A 25,311-nucleotide genomic window follows, 5' to 3' on the forward strand; every position below is an offset into this window, starting at 1 on the left:
AATTCTATTATAAAATAAAATAAATGAAATGCTATAGCTACAGCTAATACCCATCCCTTTCACTCCTCCCCTCTCTAGAGGTAATTGCCTTCAGGAAGTTGATGTGTATCATTCCCACATGAGATTATGCACTTTTACAACATATGTTTACATTCCTAAGCACATTTTGGGAGTTTCAAAATTTTTCATAAACGGTATTATACGGTACCAATAATTTTTTTTGCCTTTCTTCCCACTGTTTTTTCCTTCACTATTTATGCATGTTGTTATGCTTAAATGTATTTCATTCATTTTAAGTGCTATGAGATATTCTGTTAATACATTTCTATGCTTAAAGAATAGTTAAGTTGTTTTTACCATTTTGCTAAATGAATAGTCTTTTCACAGGTGTGAAATATTGTCTAGAATAGATATCTAGAAGTGAAACTGCAATGTCAAATGGCCTTTAATCCTCAACTTCACTCTCTCCAAATTGCTCTCCAAATGGATTTTCTGTAGAAAAAGACATCTGATTTCTTCATGACCTGATCTACTCTGGGGGTAATTAGTTTTACCCTCTCTGAGTGCACAGGGAGGAATCTCATTGTTGTGTTCATTTGCTTAGTAAAGTTAAACATCTTCAGATGTTTACTGACCTTTCAAGCTTCCTGTTTTAGGGACTGTTTCTTCTATCCTTTGTCCATTTTTTGTTAAATTGTTTGTTTTCTCACACATTTTTCCCAGCCTGGAACACATCCTTTCATTTTGTTCATAGTGGGTTTCATGGAACCCAAGTTTTAAATTATATCAATCCGTTAACTCTCTTTCCCATTATATTTGTATGTTGTTGAAGAAATACTCTGCATCGTAGTTTGGAAGACATGGAAGTCTAATAAGTAGAAACTGGCATGGTTGGTGGACAGCAAGCAGACTGGCTTGATTGCAAAAAGAGAAGAGACCATAACCTCATTTTTCCCACCTTCTTTCTTATTAGACATAGAAAATGGTAATATTTCAGGCATCTTAGGATAAATGGCAGGGTTTACTCAAGGATGAAGGAGTTGTCTTCTGAGTGCAGCTGCCCAGTCCACACCAAGCCACTCCACGGCCAAGGGGATCAATATTTTGGCACACTATAACCATTTGAGACACACAACTGCATAAATTGCGAAGCTCAGATATTTTGCTGCTAGGGCGAATGGACACTGAACTATTGATGCGAGACCTTTGCTGAATTTAAATAAACTCAGAGGTGTATTTTCCACTACCTCAGATTATAAACCCAACACATCTCTTTCCAATAAACATTTCCTCCTAGCTAGCTTTATTTTTTTTATATCATATCTTATGTCCATTCAATTTTTTAGTCCATTATTTTATCTGATGTAAAGGCAGGAATTTTTATTTTATTATTATTATTTTTGATCATTGCTCTCAGGTTAGAGTTCTTACTAATTGATGGGTGTGCCAGTTTGAAAGGATTATGTACCTTAGAAAAGTCTTGTTTTAATTCTAATCCATCTTGTGGAGGCAGCGGTTTCTTTTAATCCTTTTCAGCATTGTGGGTTAGAAATTTGATTAGATTATCCCATAGAGATGTGGTGTGCACAGTTGTGGGTATTAACCTTTGATTAAAGGGAGATGTGACTCCACCCATTCCAGGTGGGTCTTCATTACTTTACTGGAGTCCTTTAAATGAGGAAACATTGTGGAAAAAGATTTAGAGCCATGAGAACCATGAAAGTCCACACAGCCAGAGACCTTTGGAGATGATGAAGGAAAATGCCCCTGGGGGAGCCTCATGTAACTAGAAGAACTCTCCAGAGAAAGCTAGCTGGTGTCGCCATGCTCACCATGTGCCTTTCCAGTTGAGAAAGAAACCCTGAATGCCATTGCCCTTCTTGAACCAAGATATCTTGGACATTTCCATAGCCTTGCTTTAACTGGAACATTTCCACGGCCTTAGAACATGTAAATTTGCAACTTAATGAATTCCCTTTTTTAAAAGCCATCCCGTTTCTGACATATCACATTCTAGCAGCTTGCAAACTAGAACTATCCCAATTTCTTCTTTCAGGAATATTTCTAATTATCAGATTAGCTTTAAACTGAAGTATGGAGGGAATGTAGCTTAAATTTACAAACCAATGCAAGTGTTCTTTATTCAGCTACTTCATTGTTTTGCAATCTTTTTTCAATATTGTTCTCAGTCAGTTCTTTACACAGTGTTGTGTCTACTCTGGAGCAAGCAAAAAACAATACATTTTAGTAAAGCAAATTATAAATGAAAAAAAGGGCAGTTGAAATGGATATGGCTTAAAAATTGTTTTTTAATATTCTGAAAACTCACTAATATGTTTACTTTGTCTTCTGCTTATCTTTCTGAAGAATAAGAGGGTTAAAAGAACATTACCAGATTACCTCCACACACATCCAAAAGGTACATATATAGGAAAGTATTTGAAAGAATGAGGCCAATTGGGAAATAGGTCACTCAAAACCATCATCTATCACTTCCACGTGTGCTTATGGGTACCAAGTCAATCAAAATGGAATGGAATGAAAACAATTCTTAAGGTTCATATGAGTTTAGCAAACAGTGACAGGTGCATGCTTCTCAAATAAAAGCACACACGTTATTAGGAAAACAAACTAGCTATTAGACCTCTGTAAAACATTACTACATCTTATAAAATAAACACGGACTCCTTGGCATAGATAATTATGGATTTTGATTAGCATCTAATTTTCATAATTTTATACACTGATCCTAATATTTTTCACTGGTTTATTTTCCAGTTAACACCAAGGAAGTTAACACCTCCACTTTCCACATTTGCCCAAAATAATATTATGTAGGAAATTCATAAGAAAATATACTTATATATTGCTAAAGACATTAACAATTCCTGATATGTTTAGTAAAGAGCTGCACTTATCTATATGTTAGGAAATACATTGTTTTGAATATAGTTCATTTTATTATGGCAATTGCCTAGGCAATCAACTGAAGATTTTGAAAACACACCTACTTCCCCCACCCTCCTCACTTAAAACAACCTCTGGCCATTTATATTATTTAGAAAAAAAACAAAACAGCAATCCATCTGATATCTAACCTATCACCAGAATGTCAGGAAATATTTTCAGTTTCTCCAGTTGTGTTTCCAGTAGATGAACCACATCTCAACATTTCAGATGAAAACAGAAGTGTGGTAAAGGGATCAACAGTATCAGCTACACCTGGGAACTTGTCAGAAAGGCAGCTTTCAAGCTCCATAACTGACCTACTGAATCAGAAATTGCAGAGGTGGGGCCCAGGGGTTTGTTCTGACAAGCCCACTCAATGATTTTCGTACAAGCTCAAGTTTGAGAACCACTGCATCCGTTCAATGATTAGGAAAAGTGTGCTGCCAAACACGTATCAAGACCTAAATATTTATGCCTATTCTTAATTCCTACGAAGGACATGGCCGTGTACTGTATTACTTTAACATTATTACATCAGTCAGAGAAAATCTGGCTGCCCTAGCATTCATTCTACAGCCTGTGATGCCATGAGCTCCCTTTGAAGTATATCTCACTGTGATTAATTATTTTAACTTGAAATCACTTAATAGCAGAAATAAAAGGGAAAATCTGAGAGGATTCTGAATTGGCTGGTAGAGAAAACTGGAAGCCAATTTCCTACTAGATTTTTCAGAATGTTCATAATGCATATTAACCTAAGGCATCATAAAGTTCCCTCTGGTATCATAATCAAATAATCATTGATGGAAAGAACTTCTGCCTAATGCCTCAATCGTATTACATAGACCTGCTTAGTTTGAGATTGTTAAGCTTAACCTAAAATTCAGCTTAATACACATAAAAAGATTAATAAAAATATGATTACAAGTTTTGAGTAATGTTATATTTCAGAAATAACAAATGAGAAGGAGGCCTTGCTTTGTGTCAAAATCCAATATTAGGTCTGAAGACAGAAAATTAGCAGGAATTTAACTGAATCTGTATGATTTAGATTTATAAACTAATAACTAAAGCAAATTGATCTATAACAAAAGCAAAATGAGTATATATATATATATATATATTGCTAACAGTCAATCAAACTTTTCAAAAGCAAAAGCAAACAGAATTTCTTTTCTGGCAGGGAATAGGTATAAGATGAAGCAGAATAACGACAAGGACCGACTCATTACTTCCGAAATAGAAAGGAAACATCCTTCTCCCATCCCATCTCAAACCCCACTAACTGCATAGACCGAGCTGGAGCTGAAAGAAGGGCATGCCATGCAATGGGTTGCGCTAAGAGAAAGGAATTCTAAACCTCCAAACTGTGCAGCTGCCATCCCAAGGCAGCAATAGGTGGCCCCTTACCTTACCAATCACCTGGAATTGGCATCACCTCAACACCTGACTTCAGGCTGCCAAGGGAGTCAGGATGGAAGGGGTGGGCTGCTCTCTGCAGGGAGACACCCAGCATTTCCACATTTCTGCACAGTCAGGACCTCCTGAACCACAACCAGCAATGTGGATGAAACAATGAGTGAATGGCAAACGAGCCTTAGATGTTGAGGATAGTGAAATACCCAGGAGAAGTTTACAGATACATCTTTCCCAGAGTCATTTATTTGCCTTTCAAAGTGTTGCAGCAACTTAGGGACCATCTCCTCTTGCAGGAGAGGATTTGTTTACATTAGAGAGCAAAGGTTTCTCTTCCTGCTCAGGAAGGGGTGAGGGAAATCTATGCAACAATATCTATACAAGTTCTAAGATTCTTAATTTCCCCCTATAGGCTCCTCATACCCCTCCTACATAAAAAGTAATATGGCTTCATCATAGTACCCCAAAAAGGAAATGGGACATAGAGAAACAGCACTGAGATTGCTATCTAAGTCAGTAATCAGTCTGCCTCTAATTCAGAAAACTTGTGCTTACAGTCAGGATAAAATAAATATAGATGTCAAAAATATCACTCTTCCTCTGTGCAACAGACATTTATCAACTTCTTTGGCAGCGCTATCTTAATGCACGTATCTTAATAAATTGGATTTATTTCCAATCAGGTATGAAATGACTTTGAAAAGTTTGCCATAAAACAATTGTCAATACAGTCAAAGAATGGCAGAAAATACAGACCATGGTCTCTAATCACAGTGGAGGTCAGCTAAAATCTGTGACAAAAATGATACAAGCAAGTGCAGATATTTGGAATGTTTTTCTTTTAAAAAATTCTATTTCCAAATAACCCATGCAGAGAGAAGGTCATGATAGATTTTTTAAAAATGAGGGACAATAATGATGAAAAGATAAGATCATAATCTGTGGGATACAATTACAGATATTTAGACTGAAATTTATAACCTTAAATGTATTTCAGAAGAAAGTCTAAAATTTAATGAGCTAAAGATACAACTTTCAAAGTTGAGAAAAAGAAGAAAATAACCCCCAAAAAGTAAACAGAAATCTGAGAAGTCATTGAAATGGAGAACAAAAATAAAACTGAGGGCAGCAAATTTGAAATTGGTAGTTAAAAAAATAATTTCTCAACTGGCAATATTGACTATGGAAAAAAGAACAAACAGTTGTCAATACTAGGGATATAAAATTCTAAAGATGTACCAGATCAAATTGAATGTTTTTTTTTATAAAGATCATTAAAGGAAGTGTCTCAGTAATTTAAAATCTTTCTAGAAATAGAATATAAAGTCTAGACACTTTTACAGGTGATTTCTACCAAATATTCAAAGAATAGATAATTCTAATACTGCATAAAGTCCTTCAGGAAATAAGAAAAGAGAAACCCTTCTTTCATGATACAAGAACCAGATGCAAACAATATGAGAAAAGAAAATATCCCATATCACTGGTTTCCCTAATGCATAAGCACATTTTAATCCCTGGAAGATGTATGACTAAGTAAATATTTAAGTAAATAAAACTATAACATTAATATTTTTGTGTTAAAGATTTCTAAATATTTGGTATTTTATGTATCTGTGATGTTAAAAAGGATGTGATCTATGCAAGTAGCAAGTCAACATTGCGGTTTTGTTGTTGAATAAAAGATTTAGATTTCTAATTTTAATATGAAGTATTAATGCACACATAACATTGAAGCATATAAAAGAATTAAGAATCATATTTGTTAGAGTTATAAGAATTACTTAAGTACTCAGCATGTTTTCAAATTTTTAAACAGTGAAAGCACTTTAAAACAAATAGACTATATCAAAATTGAATGGAACCCAGGTCTCTGGTATGGCAGGTGAGAACTCTGCCTGCTGAGCCACTGTGGCCCACCCAGAACTCAACTTTTTAATAAATTGAAAGTCAGTGCAAAGATATAAATAATCTTTTCCAAGCACAAAGGCTACTTTAAGGGTGCACGGGTGGTTTAGTTGTAGAATGCTCACCTCTCATATGGGAGATCCAGGTTTGATTCCCAGACCATGCACAGCACCCCTTCCCCCCTCAAAAAAAAGAAAACAAAAACCAGCTATTTTAAGGGGCATCTGAACAGAAACAGGAATGGTGGTGATTCATCTATGGACTGACTAAAGTTTAGGCCCCGATGCCTGCTAACTGCTGCCATTATCACCTGGGTAGGAAAATTCCACAATATTCAGAAGTCAGTTCTACTCCAATAGGTCAATAGAGGCAATTTCAATACAAACCCTAGCATGTTTCATGGTACCTTACCAAGCTAATTTAAAAATGTGTATGAAAAAGAAAGGTCAAGAATATTCAAGATACTTTTATAAAACAAGGTGGGGATCTTGTGCTACCAGATATTAAAAGCTATTATAAATGCAAGTGAGGCCAGACAGAAAATTCTTGCGGCCAAACTCTTTTTTTTTTTTTTTTGATGTATTCACTCACTTTAATAACAATATGTTTACCATGTTATCACCATGGAATGTAAAGTCAGACCAAAAATTTTCACAAGTGCAACAAAGCATTCTGTAGTATATCAAATCTGTATATAATCCCTTGCCAAACCAACTTGTTCATAAATCACTTATCACCTTCAATACAGGTAAGGTGTTTTGTTCAACATTTGTGAATCTTACAGAGAAAATAAACAAATACTATACACATTTCAAGTCCTCATTTTCTTTTGATTAGCACTTTACATACTTCTATTTCAAGATGACGTTTAAAAGTTATAACAGCAGTAAAAATATAATTCTGCAATTATGAAAGAGTTAAATGGAATCCATAATTAAGTTATTCTCATGTTTATTAATAAGCATGATTCTAAAATAAATACTACTTCTGAACAGCTCTGTTACCAGGTTTTCAGGTTTAGTTTAAACACACATATGTTCAGTTGTGGGAGACATTACAATGTTGTATTCCATGCACTTTTCTGAAAGAGTTCTTTAAGAGTCAACCAGCCCTAGAAACCAAAATGCGAAACAAGTGCAGAAGGTCGGCAGAAAAAAATTAAATTAATTTGGGTAAATGGTATTCTTACATAACAGCCAAACAATGTGATATTCTGCCTGCTGTCTTTTTTAGAGCTAATTTCACCTATAAGAGTTCAAAAATGTGGACATTTTACCATTATCAAGATAATCTGAATGACATGTTTCTTTTGTGCTAACTTGATTTCCCTGAATGACCTGGTTAGTGAACTTGTCACCAATAATTTGGTCACCAGACAAATCAAGCCTGAAAGAAAGGAAGCCAATATTCAAAAAATTGTGTTACTGTCTGAACGTACTCAATTTATTTTCAGCATATATGTGTAACCTCAATTTGAAGTGTCTTAACGAAAGCAAATACCACCAGCAAGACCATGACATCATCTCTTCTTCTAAAGTTAAGGTTTTGCCCAGTATTCTTTGTACATGGAATAGCCCATATCAAGAGTCATTGCTCCCACAGCAAAGCCTTGGGCTGCAACACGCATGTGAATCAGGTGAACAGACATTTTAGTATTTCCCCTGCTCTTCAGTTTGTATAATCCGTATGCAACAATTGCTGCAAAACCTGCCATCCCAATAGGGACAAATGGTGCCTCTCTAGCTTTTCGGATAAGTTTAGACCCCTGATCTTCATCATATGAAGATAGAGAAACATCTGTGTTGGTTGACATAATGATTGGTTGAAGAATCTTTCACTACCGACGACACCCGTTAAAGTCTCACCGGTATTTGCGTGGCCAAACTCTTTACTGTGCTCAGAGAGGGCAGTGTCAGGGTTTGGAGAATCCCCACCTGAGGAGGGAGGACAGCGCCGGCACCACCTAGGGCATTGTCCAAGCCAACGGTCGGTGAGAAGGGCTTCCCATAGGTTGCGAGGCTGGGCTACACCCTCATGAGGACCAGGCAGGATGAGCCCGCAGTTCAGGGAAGTGGGGAGCCCCTGGATTGGCAGAGAAACGAGATTCTGTGGCTGGACTTGAAGGGACGAAGGCAGAAATGCTCCCTCTACATAGGATTGTTCTCTAAACCCTGCCCTCTAAAACATATCCTAAGAAGACAACTGGACAAGCGAACAAAGACAAGTGTTTAAGAGGCTTTGTTGCAGCTTATTTGCAATTTCAAAAACTGGGAGCAGCATACAGGTGCATCAATTTAGAACTGCGTAAGTGAACAACGGCTTGACCTTTCAGTGGGTGACTCGGCAGCTGTGAAAGGAACCATGGAGACCTGTATTTATCAACCTGGAAAGTTGATATATAGCCATACATAGATAGGTATTTGCGTAGAGAACCATCTGGGAGACCATGCACCCAACTGGACCAAAGGTTATTACTGGTGGTGGAATTTAGGGTGCTTTTTTACCTTCTTTACACTTTACTTGCTGTTTACTTTTATTGTAGCTATGTATTATTTGTATAACCAGAAATATAATGGTATTTAATATGCAAAAATATTTATTAATTTTCACATATTGATATGCAAACATAACTTACATTTTGGAATAAATAAAATCTGCAATTCACATTTTTGAAACTTCAAAAAAGCAGCTATCAAATTTAAGACCGCATGATATTGGCAGAGGATAAACAACAAGAGCAATGGAATAGAATTGAGTCAAGAAACAGTTTCCTATATATAGAAAGCTTGCTATGTGAGAGAAGATCAATGGGGGAAAAGACCATTTGACAGCCAACCATGTGTTAGTTGGCTGTCAAATGCAAAAATGCTGAAAATGGATCCCTACCTATATACCGTAGGTAAGAAATTAATTGCAGGTGAAGTAAAGACCTAAATGTGAAGGAAAAATTATACATATAAATCTTTTGTATGCTATATGGTGGGAATCACACTTCATTCTTTTCCCATGTGAATATCCCGTTATTACAGCACCATTTGCTGAATTTTTGTTTTTGTCTGTTTGTTTGCTTGTTTATTTTATTTTGGGGAAGCGCATGGGCCAGGAAACAAACCCAAGTCTCCCATATGGCAGGCAAGAATTCTTCCACCAAACTACCCTTGCACCCCTCCCCACCCCTATATATATTTTTAAATAGGGTGATATGTGTATTAGTTTCCTAGCTGCTAAAACAAATACCGTACGATGCAATGAGTGAAACAGTGGGAATTTATTGCCTCATGGCTTTGAGACTAGGCAACATCTATAACTGAGACAGTAACAAGACACAGCTTTCTCTGTGAAGACTGTGGTGCTTTAGGGCTGGTTGCTGGGGATGGAGTCCCTTGGTTTTTTTTGCCACATGACAAGGTAGATGGTAGCATCCTCTTCTTTCTCTTTTGGGTTCCATTAACTTTCAACTTCTGGCTGCTCCCTGTGGCTACTTCCCTCTGTGCCCAATTTCCTTTGTGTTATAAGACTTCAGCCATGTTGGATTAAGGACCACCTCATTCAGTCTGGGCATACCTTAGCTAGTAACATCTACAAAGGTCTTATTTACAAATGGGTTCACACCCACAGGACTAGGGTTTGTGACCTGAAGATGCCTACCATGGGGGAATAATTCAATCCCTCCCTCCAAAATATTAGTGACTCCAAGTAGAGCATAATCTCTTACATAAAAAGCACCAACCATAAAGGAAAATATTAATAAATTTTACTTGTCAAAGTTACTGTCCCGTCAATCGAAAGGCCTGATTAAGAAAGTGAAAAGGTAAATGAAAACCCGAAGATATTTTCAATACATAGAATTGTCCGAGGACTAGCATACATATTATATAAGGAAATCACACCAATTAAAAAAAAATTCAAGCAACCTAAGAGTGGAATGGAATTAAGATATGAATGACATTTTACAGAAGAGGGAAAAAATAAAAAGAGTCTCAACCTCATTTGTATTCCTAGAATTCAATATTAAAACCAAAATTAGAAGGAATTTTTCACCCACTAGTCTGTAAAAATCACGATTTCAACAATGTAAGTGTTAACAAGTTGGTGGAGGAATACAAATTCATGTAGGGTTGGGAGCATAAATTGGTACAACCATTTTGGAAAACAATTGGGCATTATATAATCAATCTAGGTATAATCACTTTACCCAGAAATTACACCCCTAAGTACAGGCATATATATCCTTAGTACCTAGCCTCTAATGCGATTCTTCACTAAAACGAGTCAGAATCCTTGGAGTGGAGCTGATTCTATGACTTCATGTTGTGAAAATCAAGATAGTCTAGGATGACTTTTTCTCTTTTTTTTGCCTAATAGCAATACAGGGGTCAGTTTAAGGGGGCCCTCTTTGGCCAAGTTGTGATAATTTTAGTATTAATTCTGTGCAATCATGGCAAACACTAGGAGGTATGCTAAAGGAAAGGTGGACTTGCGTTTCTATATATAAAGGAACACCTAGGCTGAAAAACCTTTTAGGGAAAAATGTCACACAAGATTGAGTAACAGCACTACAATATAGATGGGTGGGATAGGATTGCTTCAACTCAAATTTTGTAATGAAATCTATGAGAGATATTTTGGTTAAAAAAGCACATAGGGTGTACGGGTGGTTCAGTGGTGGAATGCTCGCCTTCCATGCGGGAAACCCAGGTTGAATTCCCGGACCATGCACACTCACACCACCCCCGCACATAAGGGAGGTGAGTAATAAGCCAGATTATACAAAAAAAGGAGGGAGGAGGATCTTGAAGATTCTTATTTCTAGAAGGAGAGGCCCAACTTAGTAAATGCCAGCTCGGGTCAAATAATTCCAGAAGATTCCACCAAGACTCTGTTCCAGTCATTGATTTCTAAAGAAGAACTGAATCCTATATGGTCCTGAATGTTCAAGCAAGTTTTCTTGACCGTCCTGCTAACATGGTAATTCTACCTCAGTACTCCTTGTTTTCAATAATTTGATCTTACTACCTCAAGAAAATGGGAAATCTGGTAACAATTGAAAAAAATAATAACTGAGAGTATGTATATTGGCTTAGTACATGTAAGAAAAACCTTGAAATCATTGTGCAGCTTCAACTGTGCTTTATTTATTCTTTTAAGCATGCTACATTCAAGAGAATACACTTTACCGAATTTTGAAGTTTGCTTAATTAGATTTACAAGGGTTACATACATGCTTGGAAACATTTAGGCGTATAGATTTAATCAGATAAATCTGGAACTATAGTTTGAAATGTCCAAAGAGAATTAATTAATCTTCTTTGTAAATGCTGTTAACTGTCTAGGAGAATATAATCTGTCAAATTTATTAATTAATTTGGCATTTATCAAAGTGAAAGTGAATTGTTTTCCTCTTAACACAAAATCACTAGATTCATAAGAAAAAATAAGCAGCTTAGTGATGTGAACTTTAAAGCTTAATTAAAATTAGGTATTTTAAATATACAACTTTAATTGAATTCCAAAGCACAAGTAATTGTGAATACTCACTTCTCTGTACTAAAATACCCTTCATACTTTAAAAAATTGTTTTAACCCATTCATAATTTGAAGGCCAATCAAATACAGTGGTATTCCATGATTTTGTAAGATACAGAGATCTGAAATTGAGTCTCAGCTCTGGTACTTGATAGATCTGGGATTAGGACAAGTTACTTAACTTCTCTGAGCTTCAGGAGTGTTCAATGTGAATATGGGGTCTTAACTTTCTAGGATTGCTGTAACAGAGTTCTGCAGGTTATTGGTTTAAACAACAGACGTTCATTCTCTCACAGGGTTGGAGACTAGAAGTCAGAATTAAAGTGCTGGGAGTGCAGCAGGCTTCCTCTGAAGTCTGTAGCGTGTTCTGATTGTGGCCAGCCAGGTGATATTCCTTGTCTTGGGACATAACTCATCTCTGCCTCCAACGCATGTTCATTGCTGTCTCTTTTTCTAGTATCTTTCTTACTTCATCCAAATTTCGTCTGCTTTTAAAGACACCACACATTGGATTGGGATTTACCCCAATCCAGTTTTGCCTCTTCTAAGCTAATAACAACTTCAAAAACCCCATATAGAAGTAAGCTCACATTCACAGGGCCAGGGGTTAGGACTTGAACATGCCTTTTTGCGGGGACACAATTGAATCCATACGAGTTGGGGATGGTAGTAGTACCTACATCCTTTTGATGATTACTGTAAATGGCTTGTTTTAGATCCTGGTAAATAGAAATCATGCAAATGGAAGATCCTAGAAGAATATACGGTAGAAGGTGTAAATGTCCAGTAAGAGCTAACCTAGTGAGAAAGACTGAAAAGGTAGGTGGATAAAATGTACACGATTAGAGAGGAGAAAGCAGGGAGTTCCAAAAATATACTCAGAGGTAGGAAAATGCAAAGTAAATTTGAAGGTCTATAAACCAAAAGTTTTACCAAAGGTTTATGTTGAGGAAATAATTATGAGCAAATGAATTAGCTTCAGATTGTACAGGACCTGGAGTAAGAAAGGAGTCTGAGTTTAAACTACTTAGTCAATAATGGCTTAGACATTTAAGGCTGTCAGGCAGAGACAGCTGAATACTTAATAAACTGAACGCTGGAAATAGATATAAATGGAATGATTGCCAAAATGATATTTATTAATAGACTAAAATATATAGATATGAAAAATTGCTTCCCCATGGCATATTCTAAGAACAAAATTAAGTTTTATTTGGCAGTAATCCATTTAAACATGCATAACATTGTAACTATTTAATGAATTTTGTTTTTAAAGATGACTAACATATTTTGTTCCTGTTTTAGAGATTTAAATGATTTTATCACAGAGCTACTAAGCTAATATAAAAATGAACTAATTCTAAATGGCAGAGTCCTGAAGAAAAAGTGTCATTAGATTTAGTTATGACCTCAGAAAATAGTCCTGAAATATGATTCTTGTCTTTTTCTTTGCTTTAGGAAATGTAATCCCTTCATCTGATGATATAATAATATGTTGCCTCAACACGGGATGTTTAAAACTAAAATTGTTCCATGCAGAGTCATAAAGAATTAATCTGCCATCCTTATTATTTTAGAAACAAAAGGAAGAAGCTTTTAAAGAATAAAAGAAGTTTATTGTTGAAAAAATCTACATTAACCTTACTTTGAGAGATTAATTCTTTACGCAGCACTGATTTTCTTAGGCGAATAATGTTTAGTTTTAGAATGGAGGAGTTTTGTTCACATCATCATCATTATTATTATTGTTATTATTATTTTTATCATACTGCTATATGGAATTTCAAAAGCCAGTCAATTGAAAATCAAACTGAGTTTGCTGGTATGTTTTCAGAACATTGAGGAAACTTTAGCCCCATGGTCCTCAAAGTGTGGTTTCTATACCAGCAGCAGCACTGGAAAGTTTAGAGATGCAAATTCTTAGACTCTACCTCAGACCTACTGAATCAGAAACTCTGAATATGGGACCCTATAGTCAGTGTTTTTATAAACCTTTCAGAAAATTCTGGTGCATGCTAAAGTTTGAGAACCCCTGAATCAGCCTATTTACTTCTGAATTAGAGATTTTTCAATGAACTTTAAAAACTGTCATGTGTACTTAATACAACGAATATAAATTTCCTACTTCAAACATTATTTTCCATTCAGCCCAATCAACATGTTATAATTCCTTGACTTTTTTATTTCTACTGTTCATATAAACCAAAGAAACTTAAGTAGATACCTGCTAATTTAAAAATGGTTTCTAAATAACTCCCCACCAGACCAGTGTTCTGGTATGCTTATGAACACAAGTAACATGAGTAACTCAAACGTAATCATGAATCTAAGAATAATACGTACATAGAAAATTGCTGAGGAAGAGGGAATAGTTCCATTCTGTCAGCAAGTCCTATTCTATGAGATCCACCCATTGCTTCTATATCAGATGACCTGGCACACATCTGCAGAATGGCGGTATGAAGCTGTGCTTCCTTGCAAAGTCTAAAGAGGAGCAGAACATACTTTCTTTCACTAATTCGGGTGTGACATCTATTCACCTCGTACCTTTTTTATGAATCCACACATAACTCCCTTGCTAAAACCTTTTAAATCCAGGGACCATGAGTGTTGCTGTCCCAAGCTAGAATTAGTACATTTTTCCCCTAAAGAAACAATTTTATCAATTGTTCAATGCCGGTAACCTGAAGTACTGTATTTCAAATACAATACAGACTTCGTCAACTGGCTTAGGAACCCTACAAACTTAAAATGTTTCTCTGAGGAAAAAAGAATGTCCAAATGGAAAACCTTGCCAAAAAGAATTCCTTATCTTGGGACCACTATGTTCCAACCCAGTATTGTCTAAAGAAATATATTGCGGGTGGGCCATGGTGGCTCAGCAGGTAAGAGTGCTTGCCTGCCATGCCTGAGGACCCAGGTTCGATTCCCGGTGCCTGCCCATGTTAAAAAAAAAAAAAAAAGAAATATATTGCTAGCCACATATGTAATTTCAATTTTTCTAGTAGTCACATTAGAAAGGCAAAAAGAAGCAGTCGAAATAAGTACTAATAATAAATTTTGTTTAATCAGATACAATCAGAACATTATCAAGTCAAAATGTAATCAATATAAAATGATTAATGGTTAATTTATACTTTTTGGTATTAAATGTTTGAAATCTGGCAAGCAGTTTATACTTAGAGCATGTCTCAGTTCAGACTAGTAGGTACTGTAACTAGTGGCTATTGCGTTGAACATCTTAGTTCTAGTCTCAGAAACAAGATGACTTTTGTCTTAATTTCCCAGCTACTAAAACAATACCTTCCAATGGGTGGGCTTAACAACAGGAATTTATTGGTTCATGGTTTCAGAGGGAAGACGGCTTGCTTCCATCTCGGTAGATATCTTTTGGCTGGCCAGCAGTTTTGGAGTTTCTTGGCTTTTCCATCACATGACAATGTACATGGCCATGTCTTCTCCTTCCTCTTCCAGGTTCTGTTGACTTCCAGCTTCTCCATTGCTGCCTATGGATTCCTCCCATGTCTAATTTCCTTTGCTTTTAAGGGTTTCTGCTATATTGGATTAGAATCCACCATCTTTCTGTTGGGCACTCCTGAACTAATAACATCTTCAATGTCCCATTTTACAAATGGGTTCATACCCAGAGGACCAGGGATTGGGACCTGAACATGCCTTTTGTGGGGAACATGGTTCAATTCCCAACAATCTTCCAGGGACATGAGAAAAAATGAAAAAAAAATTGATTTACTATATCCATTAACCAAGTTAAGTTATCCTATAAAATGGTATGCCTTTCTATCTGACTAAAATATGGAAGGACTTTAGACTATATATGAAAACAGTTTTTGTTTTTTTTTTTCAGGGGAGAAGGGGGAGGTTGGGCCTAAAGGGTTAAGTTGCTAAAGAAATGCTCTTTTTCTATAATTCTTGAATATATGGTAGATGTTCGTATACTTGAATTTACTTCGGAGTGTTTTTACTGAGCCAATGTCATTTTACTATTTCCATAGCTCCATAACTATTGAAGCAATATGATATTAATGAAACTATTTCTATATTATGCTAATAAAGACAAGGAAATTTTCTTAACTCAGCCATGGTTATAGTTGCTTTTTACAATTGGGCTCACTTTGGAAGAGGGATAATCAAATGGAATTTTGCTGAGTTGTACTGAACATTCAGCTCAAGGATCTGATATCCATAGCCATGAATATTTCAAACTTATCTTGGCCAAATTCTACTCTTTGTCTCCCTGGGTAATTTCTCTGTAAGCTTCCAATAGACTGAATTTCTTTATCTTTTGCATGACAGATATCTTAAATCTTCCTTTTTAGTTTGAATTGTATCTTCAACATTTTGTTCTCCTAAGTAACGAGATTTTGACACTTTCTCTGAACATCCTTTATCCAGTTATGCTCTATAAAGTTTATACTGTCCTTTTATAAATGCGGTATATTTAATAATATCAATTTTTTTAATCTAAAAGAGAGCTTAAATTTTTACAAAATATCCAAAAATTATTTCTGCGTTTTAAAGTGATAGTACATTTAAAATTTTGGAAATTGTATTTGAACTTTTGCCATCATATTTTCTCTGTTATTAACAGATATGCTAACTTTTGAAGAAGCTACAAAAAATATGTAGCTTTTTAAGGAATTAAATAAATCTTACTCAACTAAGTGGTGTTGAAATGCCCTCAAATCATAACACTTGACAAGAGAAGCTCAAAGAACAATCCCTGCTCAAAAAATTATGCTATTCTTCATTTTTAAATATTTTCCTGTGTTTATATTTTGGTGAGTCATCTCTCAGTCACAAATTTCTGCTCCACAACCCTCTGATATTTTTCAGTGAGAAAATGCTATTTGGTTGGAGAGCCATCACCAAACTCATTAAAAATGAGTAACTATAGCAACCTCAATATCACATCCCACTCACTCTGAAAAAGAAATAATGACAAAATATGTTGAGTTAAAGCAAAAGGAATAGAAGAAAGGAAAAAAAAAGCCAGGCATGATGTTCAGTGCTGAATTTTGAGCTACTATGTGAAATAGAATGATCAACTACATATTCCCCCCAAATCATAACCCATTGTCCCAATTTCTTTCCAATCAGGTTTGTTTTGTGATTTTCATTTTCTTTTTTTTTTTCTATATATTTTTAGAAATCTTTCAGCTCTGTACTGTTGTATACCATTTTGGAACTCCCATGCATACAGATGCTTCTGTTGTTTTGACCTTAGGCTAGTATGTCTTTCTTCTATTAAGAAATATTTTTGGCCTTATCTTAAACATGGAAAGAAACCTCTAATATTCTGAAAAGGGATAATTATAAGCATTATGCTTCTAGTCTGGTTCCATTTTTCATCCTTCCAACTAGCCAAGAATTCAGACCATAGATGGCTTCTCTATCTCTTTGAAGATCCAACTGACATTTTCCCATCCTGTTCAAGGACTTAGAATTTTAGACGTGACAAAGACCTCAATATTTAAACCCTTGGCTAACAGAGAACTCAGACTCCAATAACACTCCCTGCGTTCTGATGGGATTCTTTCAAAATACCCAAGCCCTTTTGCAAATGGACTCATTAAATTCAAATGTTTTCTTTCCCCAGATCTATAAAAGTCCTTCATATTATGAAACATTACGGAAGTTTAGCATTTGCACTCTACCAATGATTCTAAATTTCCCAAATTTGGACTTTTGTTTCCTAAGAGAGTGTCAGACAACTGGAGTGTTGCCTTCCCTATTCCTCCTGCTGGGAACAGCAATCTTTCCTTTGAGATGGAGAATAACAGTATTTATTTTGTCCTCCAACCATACACTTGCTCAAGCCCATCCGTGCTTTCGGCTAGCATAGAGAAGCAGGTTCACATCTTAACAAACCATCACAGTAGTTTTTTTTTTTTAATTAGCTATGAAAAATATTGGTGAGGTTAAAATTTCCTCCTCAAACTGCAGGCAGATAATTATGGTCCCTTCTGCTGCTTCAGAGAGACTTTTATTTGGGGATGCTGCTATCTAGAATGTCATTAGTCTATAGGCTATCAGAGGCTATCTGGAAAACCTTTCTTATTCTTTCAGTTCCATTTTACCTTACAGTGTACAGCCCTGTACATACCATCATTAGACAGACGTTTTGTAGGTTAAGTCTTTTCATCTTCAGGATTTCCCCATCAACATGCAAACCGCCCTCAGAGGGCCATGAAACAGGAATGCTAAGAGGCTATTTAATAGATAGAATCCTGAGGAAGCTGCACTTCTCAGCTCAGGATTCCATTACCTTGGAAGAGAATTTGAAACTGTGCCTTCTGCCCTGGAGGCAAGCAAGGTGGTATGCACTAGGGCCCAGGCAGAGTAAAGGAATCAGCAGGGTGTAAAGCAGAGAAGCAGATCTAAAAGCTCAATGATCATGAATCAAATAGTATGAATGAGTCATCTGTCATCAGAGAATACTCTTCTCATTCATGATTGGAGAGAAGTGCACCATGGTGGAAAAATAGATGGCTTGCATTCAAAAGAGCTGGACTTGAGGCACTCGACTAAATGAGCAGTATCATAACTTGGAGCTCAGTTTGGGATTTTAATTCCAGCACTGTATTTACCAACCACGTGACTTTGTCCTCAGTCACTCTGCCCCAGAGTAGAGGTGACAGCTGTACCTTTCTCAAAGGGCTATTTAGAGGATTGAATCAGATAAAGCATGTGAAATGTGCTGGGGAAAAGGTTAGTTACTATGACTGTTACTATTATTCTTATCACTACAACCCACCTACCAGTTATGGAGTCCCTACTACATGTCAGATACCATCCTAAGCACTTTACTTGACTTAATTTAATCTTCCCCCTTCCTAACATCAGTAGGTAGTTCTTTAAAAATTCCCATCACACTGATGAAGAAACTGAGGCTCAGAGATATTAAGCAACTTGCCCAAGATTTTACACTTGGTGAAAGATAGAGCCAGGGTCTGACTCACACAGTTGTAACCCAAAAATCAGGATTTAAGGGATGATTTTAATTACTGAATCATTATACAGGTATTCCTTTTTGCTTTCTGGTATAATGGCAGAGGGAAATTCCTGAAATCTCTAAATTGTAATCTAGCTGCCTTGATCTCTGACAATGATTGTATAGCCCTTACCTTCTGCCCCTGTGATGGTAAAAACTTTATGACTAACTTTCATTTGTACGCAGCTTTTCAATTTTAGAATCTTGTAATCACTGAAGACAGCCTCTGATGCTTATTAATGAAGGGTCTTGGGTCAGTCCAGAACTAACCGAGACTGGATTTAACCAAAGTGGGCCCACTGGACAAATACAGTAGCTTAGACTAACTTGCAAGTTACCTATACCTCATTCTGCCATTTTCTTACTGCTAAGCATGGGGTTGTTAAAGGATTGCACATGAGCAAGTTAAAGCTTAAAGGGTTTATTGCTAGAGAGAAAGAAACAGAGTGAAAGCAAGGGAAGAGCAGGCAGGTGGGAGCGAGCGAAACCTGCTAGCAAAAGGAAAGGAAAAATGGCCCTGACTTTCTTTCTGACAGTTTGTGGTTTTAAAAGACAAAAACATGCCAAGAAGGGTGGGAGGTAAGGTGTGGCTGCAGGCATCGCCGGGAGATATCAGACTGGTGCACATCATGACTTCATGCTCATGGCCTCTGGTCCGGCCTCTGGCAGGTGGGGTGTTGGCCCATCCATGCTCGTTTATCATCAGGTCCTGTCAGAGGAACTGCTGAGGGAGAAAAACTGAAGAGGCCCCCATGCCACAGAATCCATTTTGCATATTAAGTTTTATTTTCTGGGACCTGACACTTACATCTGTTGCATGACTAAGCATGGAATCAATCTGCGCATGCTCAATAATTAGATCACTTCTAATGACATCATCTGGTACACTGTGTTCATTATCCTAAACCTTTCCCAGCTTTTTCTCTAATAAAGCTATGAGAATGAGTGCAGTTTAGGGGTACAGTAATGAGGCTGCTGGGCCATCTGCTCTCCTACTATGTGCCTAGTGATAAACTTTTTTCTCTCTGAAACCCCCGTGTCTTACGAATTGGTTGTGGAGCATATCAAGCAAGAGGATACACGACTTTTGTCCAGTAACAGAGCTGATACCAGAGCCAGTGTTAGCACTTACGCTGTACTTCTGCTAATGTTTTCCTTTTCCTTACTTATTGTTATTACTATGTTATACTCTTGGGAATTTAAGTATTATTTTTAATAACTCCTGAAAGCCTCAATATCCTCATAAGTACGCTAAGGATACATCTAACCCCACAAGTTTGTTGTGAGGTTTTTTTTTTTTTTTTTTTTAAAGGAAAGACAGAGAGAAGGAAGGAAGGAAGGAAGAAAGGGAAACATCTTTAAACATTTTCTTGTTTTATTGTATTCTGTTTCTCCGTTTTTGTTACATGGGTTGGGGCCGGGAATCGAACCGAGGTCCTCCGGCATAGCAGGCAAGCACTTTGCCCGCTGAGCCACCGCGGCCCCCCTGTTGTGAGGTTTTAAAGAAATAATGTGTTTGTGCTAAAACAATGCCTCTCTAAATTTAATGTGCATATGAATCACCCGGGGCTCTTGTTAAAATGCAGTTAATGATTTAGTAGGTCTGGGATGGGGCATGAGATTCTGTATTTGTAACAAGTTTCCTAGGTGATGCTGATGGTACGGAGACCTCACTTTGGGTAACTAGATGGTAGGAAACTCTCGGAAAATCTGCACTTCTGCTTTGAGGCCATGTGACAAGTTTTCCTGTATCTTGGCATGGGGATCTTGATAAATATTACCAGCATTTTACTACAGCAGAGTTCTGCACAGACCTGGCCATTCCATTATCGAAAAATATTTTATATGTTACAAAAAGATAAAGAATGGGAGTTTGAGATGCTGCGCACACACACACAAAAAATTTCATCTGATTTGTCCTGAGAAATTAAACATGCCACTACTTTGTCCTTTTCCTGCTAGAGAAAAGGGTGTTTCCCAAATGAGAAAATTTTTAATTGAATATAATCTTTATCAGTTATATGTGACATAGAGGAAGCTTTGACATCTTGCCCCTTGGAAATGGTAACCAGGTGCCACCTAAAGAGATTGTATTTATGGATGGAATTATCTGGTTCACCTCTCCAATCCTTCTTCTTTAAAGGCTGCAATGGGGGAGCATTTCAATGTTGACACTTTTGAAATGAAAGAAACAACACCCGAACAGAGGGCTGAGGATAATTTTGAGTCCCATGTTGTCTTGATAAAAAATCAAAAATAATATCTTTGCTAAGAAAACAAACCCTTTTAACTGCTGTACATTCCTTGGAATTCTGAATCTTTCATTTCCTGTCTTATTTAAAACAAAACACACACAAAGTAAACAAAAAGTTTATTAATTCAAGATCTCACAGGGAGAAGGGAGTTTCCTTGAACTGTGGCTAATCATGCCTCTAAAATTATTTATGAACGTTCTTAAGGACCATAAAATACCAAACAAATGGTAGGTAGTGTAATCAGCATGACTGCATGAAACTTCTTCACAAAGCAGTAAAGAAGTTTGTTTCTTAGCTAAACAGAGCCAACAGTGTTTGGAGAAGTGTTTCTTCCTGCCAGTCCTTTGGAAGGTGACAGCAGATGCTCAAGTGATGAATATCTAATCCTTTCCCCTTAGCCCACTCTGGACAGTTTTCTTAGCAAAGGAATAAATTTAAAAATACATAGTCTTTATAGTGACCATATGGACACGTGAGTGTAGGTAGGTTGTATTCATCATCATCCTTGAAAACTTATGACTGGCATTACATTTCCTACAAATGAGGACATTCACTACATAACACTTAAAGTGCAAGTTCAAGAACTATTACTTTGATATAAAGCTTGCCATCTGTGTTTCAACTTTTTTCATGTCCCAATAATATCTCTTTTGAGCCTTTGCTCCCCCTTTGTTAGATCTCATCCAGGACCACATGTTGCATTTACTTGTCATTCTTTAGTTGCTGTTCTTTAATTGGGGGAACATTTATCTAACAAACTTTCAATCCCTCCCAAGCCTCACCATTTCACTGGGATTAATCATATTCACAGCATTGCATTCAACAGTGACCATCTGATTACTTCAGTCTTCATTTATTCATTCCTCCACAAGTGTTTAAGAAGATTCTGAGACAGAGAAAAAAGGCCCTGAGTGTGCAGGAGGGTGTCACAAGGTACCAGCTTTACCCACTTCATGCGTTTGCCCTTACTCATAACAAATGAATAAAGATGGAACCGACTTGAAAATTCTGTTACTATTTTCCGAATGAGAAGTTTGGCATGATAATGGTAAGTGTTGTCAAATATTTTTTAAAAAGGTATTTAAGACTGTCATTATTTAGAATAGAAAGTGTTTTCATTTTCTGTACATTTAGTTCTTTGGCAAATTAACATAATATGAAAACTGCAACCCCCTGATAATAAATTCTGTTGGAAAGTATGTAGCTAGATTGACATTCATGCTCATAGGGCGATTTTGGAAATAAAAGCACATAATGTTAGTGCTCAACTCTGACATTTTCGAGTATAACTTCCAAATGGTGTGTGAGGCATGTCTTATCTTTAGATAAATGTGTGATATGGAAAGAGGGGCATAAATGTCTCCCAAATGTGAAAATCAGAATCTTTTTGTAGTGCATAGTGTTCTGTCATACTGTGAGATTCAAACTTTTTTTTGTAATATCTAGTATACTTTTTAAAAATAGGATTAGGAATAAAAAGACTCAAGGTTTTAAGAGCATGAAATAACTTTTTTATAAATATCATTTTCTGTTTTAAAGATAAATAGGTCAGAACAGATACAAGGCCTGAAGATTCTTTACAATAGAGATAAATCTTACAATCAAGAGAATATGTTATTGATGAAATATCTGGGGGCTTTCTGTATAAACAGGTGAAAATATTTTGAAATTCTTGAATTCAGACTGCAGTTTTCTAAGTCCTTATGACATACATATTTGGAATATACACATTCATGTGTGTGCATGAGCATATTTACTGTCACTTGTTTATTCATAGTCAACTACATGAAACTATTGCAATAAAATAGTGTCCAACACAACCAGAAAGAAAGACCAAATTCTTGAAAAGGTGTTCTTTTTAGCCTAAGAAATACAATGTGTCACACCATGACTGAATAGATGTCCTGATAAACTCTCCCCTAGGGAAACAGAAGAAGCCACTACCCTTTCCAAACTGAGGGACACTCTGAAATGCTTTTTACAGTGCTGATGAATAATTTACATGAACAGTCTGTACTCTTCCACCACAAAGGCAAATTAAACACATATTTGAGAAGTTGGGTTGCCAAATTTAGCAAATAAAAATAGAGGATGCCTTGTTCAATTTGATTTTCAGATAATAACAAAGTTTAGTATAAGTGTTTATCATGCAATATTATGTAACCATGTCCCACGTAAACTTTATGCTATAAAATTATTCCTTGATAATCTGAAAATCAGGTTTACTGAATGTTCTGTATTTCATCTGGCAAGACTATTGCGAAGGCTATTTCAGGTCAGAGCATTCATTGTCTGTAGCAAAATAGTAGTGCTTCTACTAGTGGTAGCATACAGCTGCAGCCAAGGTAACAATAGTAGAGAAAAACAACTATTTATCATTTATGGAGAGCTTCTGGTTTATTCCATGATCATTATCTCATTTACTCTTCCTGACAATGCTCTCTGAGCATTAACCACAGTGCCTTGTGATAATATCCACCAATATCTGTTAATCATTTCTTTTTGTTTTGTCTCCCACCATAACAGTTCCTCTTAATGAAAAACTTGAGTCTCTGAGACTACATTTTCCCTCAGGTAAAAGACAGCACCCTGGGGTTTGAATCATTGCTTCCCTGATTCTAGAGCCCAGGGTCTTAGATGCCTCATTCCACTGTCGTAGATGTGGTTTTCCTCTTTGCACATTTGGACCATCCTAAATAGCTGAGTCTTAAGGTTGCCTTCCTTTGTACCCTGTTTTAACTCATGTCAACATAACTGTGGTTGGCTGGAACAAGTTACATAGCTCAGAAACCAGAATGCTGTACACCTATATAGACCAAAGATTTAGAAATTGACTTTTAATTTTCAGTTTCTCTTTAATAGGGACAGTCTCACAAACATGTTTGGCTACTCTGACCTTGATGTTTTAACAAGTCATTAATTAAACTGTCATGCTATTTTTCTCTCTATTTCACTGACTAAATGATGAAACTGGGTGAAGATGTGGAGTTATCAGAATGACTTCCAGTGTATTTTCTCTTTCTCACCTCTGCTGTTTGAAACATCTGATCTCTGTGGCAGGTTTATGGTATAAGGCATTAGCTATTAAAAGCTGATGTCTGAGTTACTATTTATGAAATCTTACTATTCAGACATTGAATTAATAAATTTTTCTCAACAAAAAGAATATACTCAAAGTTGGACTATCAAGAATGGAAATGCCAATAAATTCATAGGTAATGAAGAATATTTAAGAATTTGCCACAGGCTTAATGAGTTAAGTAAGTTTAATTGCATAAGTGCGTAATAGAGATACAAGAATATCTGCTTGTAGAAAGAGTCATCATCATAAAGTCATAGAAATTTTCTCTCAATCTGGCAGGAAAGGGTAGCAATATAACACGATGGTTTTGAGGGAAGGTCTAAAAAGGAAATAGAGGTAGTGATCTAGAAGCATGATAGTTTGGGGCCACTGGAATTCACAGGTATTCACAGATAGCAACAGAATTTTTAGTAGCAAGTGAGAAAAAACTCAATACAAGTAATGGAGGTAGTAGATGCCTGAAAAATAACAAATTCAGGTCCTCCGACTCCCAATCTTGATCAAACAGTGTCATCGTGTTCGTTTCTATTTTTGCTTCCTATGCATCAAAAAATTCATCAATAGAACTGCCATTTTAATAATGCCCATGAATTTTCTTTTCAAAGGCATATAATGCAGAAATCACTGCTAATATCTCTATTACACACTTATGCAATTAAACTTACTTAAATCATTAAACCTGTGGCAAATTCTTAAATATTCTTCATTACCTATGAATTTATTGGCATTTCCATTCTTGATAGTCCAACTTTGAGTATATTCTTTTTGTTGAGAAAAATTTATTAATTCAATGTCTGAATAGTAAGATTTCATAAATAGTAACTCAGACATCAGCTTTTAGTAACTAATGTCTTATACCATAAACCTGCCACAGAGATCAGATTTTTCGAACAGCAGAGGTGAGAAAGAGAAAATACACTGGAAGTCATTCTGATAACTCCACATCTTCACCCAGTTTCATCATTTAGTCAGTGAAATAGAGAGAAAAATAGCATGACAGTTTAATTAATCACTTGTTAAAATATCAAGGTCAGAATAGCCAAACATGTTTGTGAGACTGTCCTTATTAAAGTGAAACTGAAAATTAAAAGCCAATTTCTAAATCTTCATTATTTACCACTAATGTAATATTCAACTAAATTCTTATTTTTGTTCTAAGGATA

General features: G+C 36.2%; 1 pseudogene; it reads right to left on the reverse strand.

The window, feature by feature from the left end:
* Positions 1–7,621: 7,621 nt before the first annotated feature.
* Positions 7,622–8,142, reverse strand: LOC143682410 (HIG1 domain family member 1A, mitochondrial pseudogene; annotated as a pseudogene).
* Between the last annotated feature and the right edge of the window lie 17,169 nt (positions 8,143–25,311).

Source organism: Tamandua tetradactyla, chromosome 5, assembly GCF_023851605.1.
Source record: "Tamandua tetradactyla isolate mTamTet1 chromosome 5, mTamTet1.pri, whole genome shotgun sequence".
NCBI lineage: Eukaryota > Metazoa > Chordata > Mammalia > Pilosa > Myrmecophagidae > Tamandua > Tamandua tetradactyla.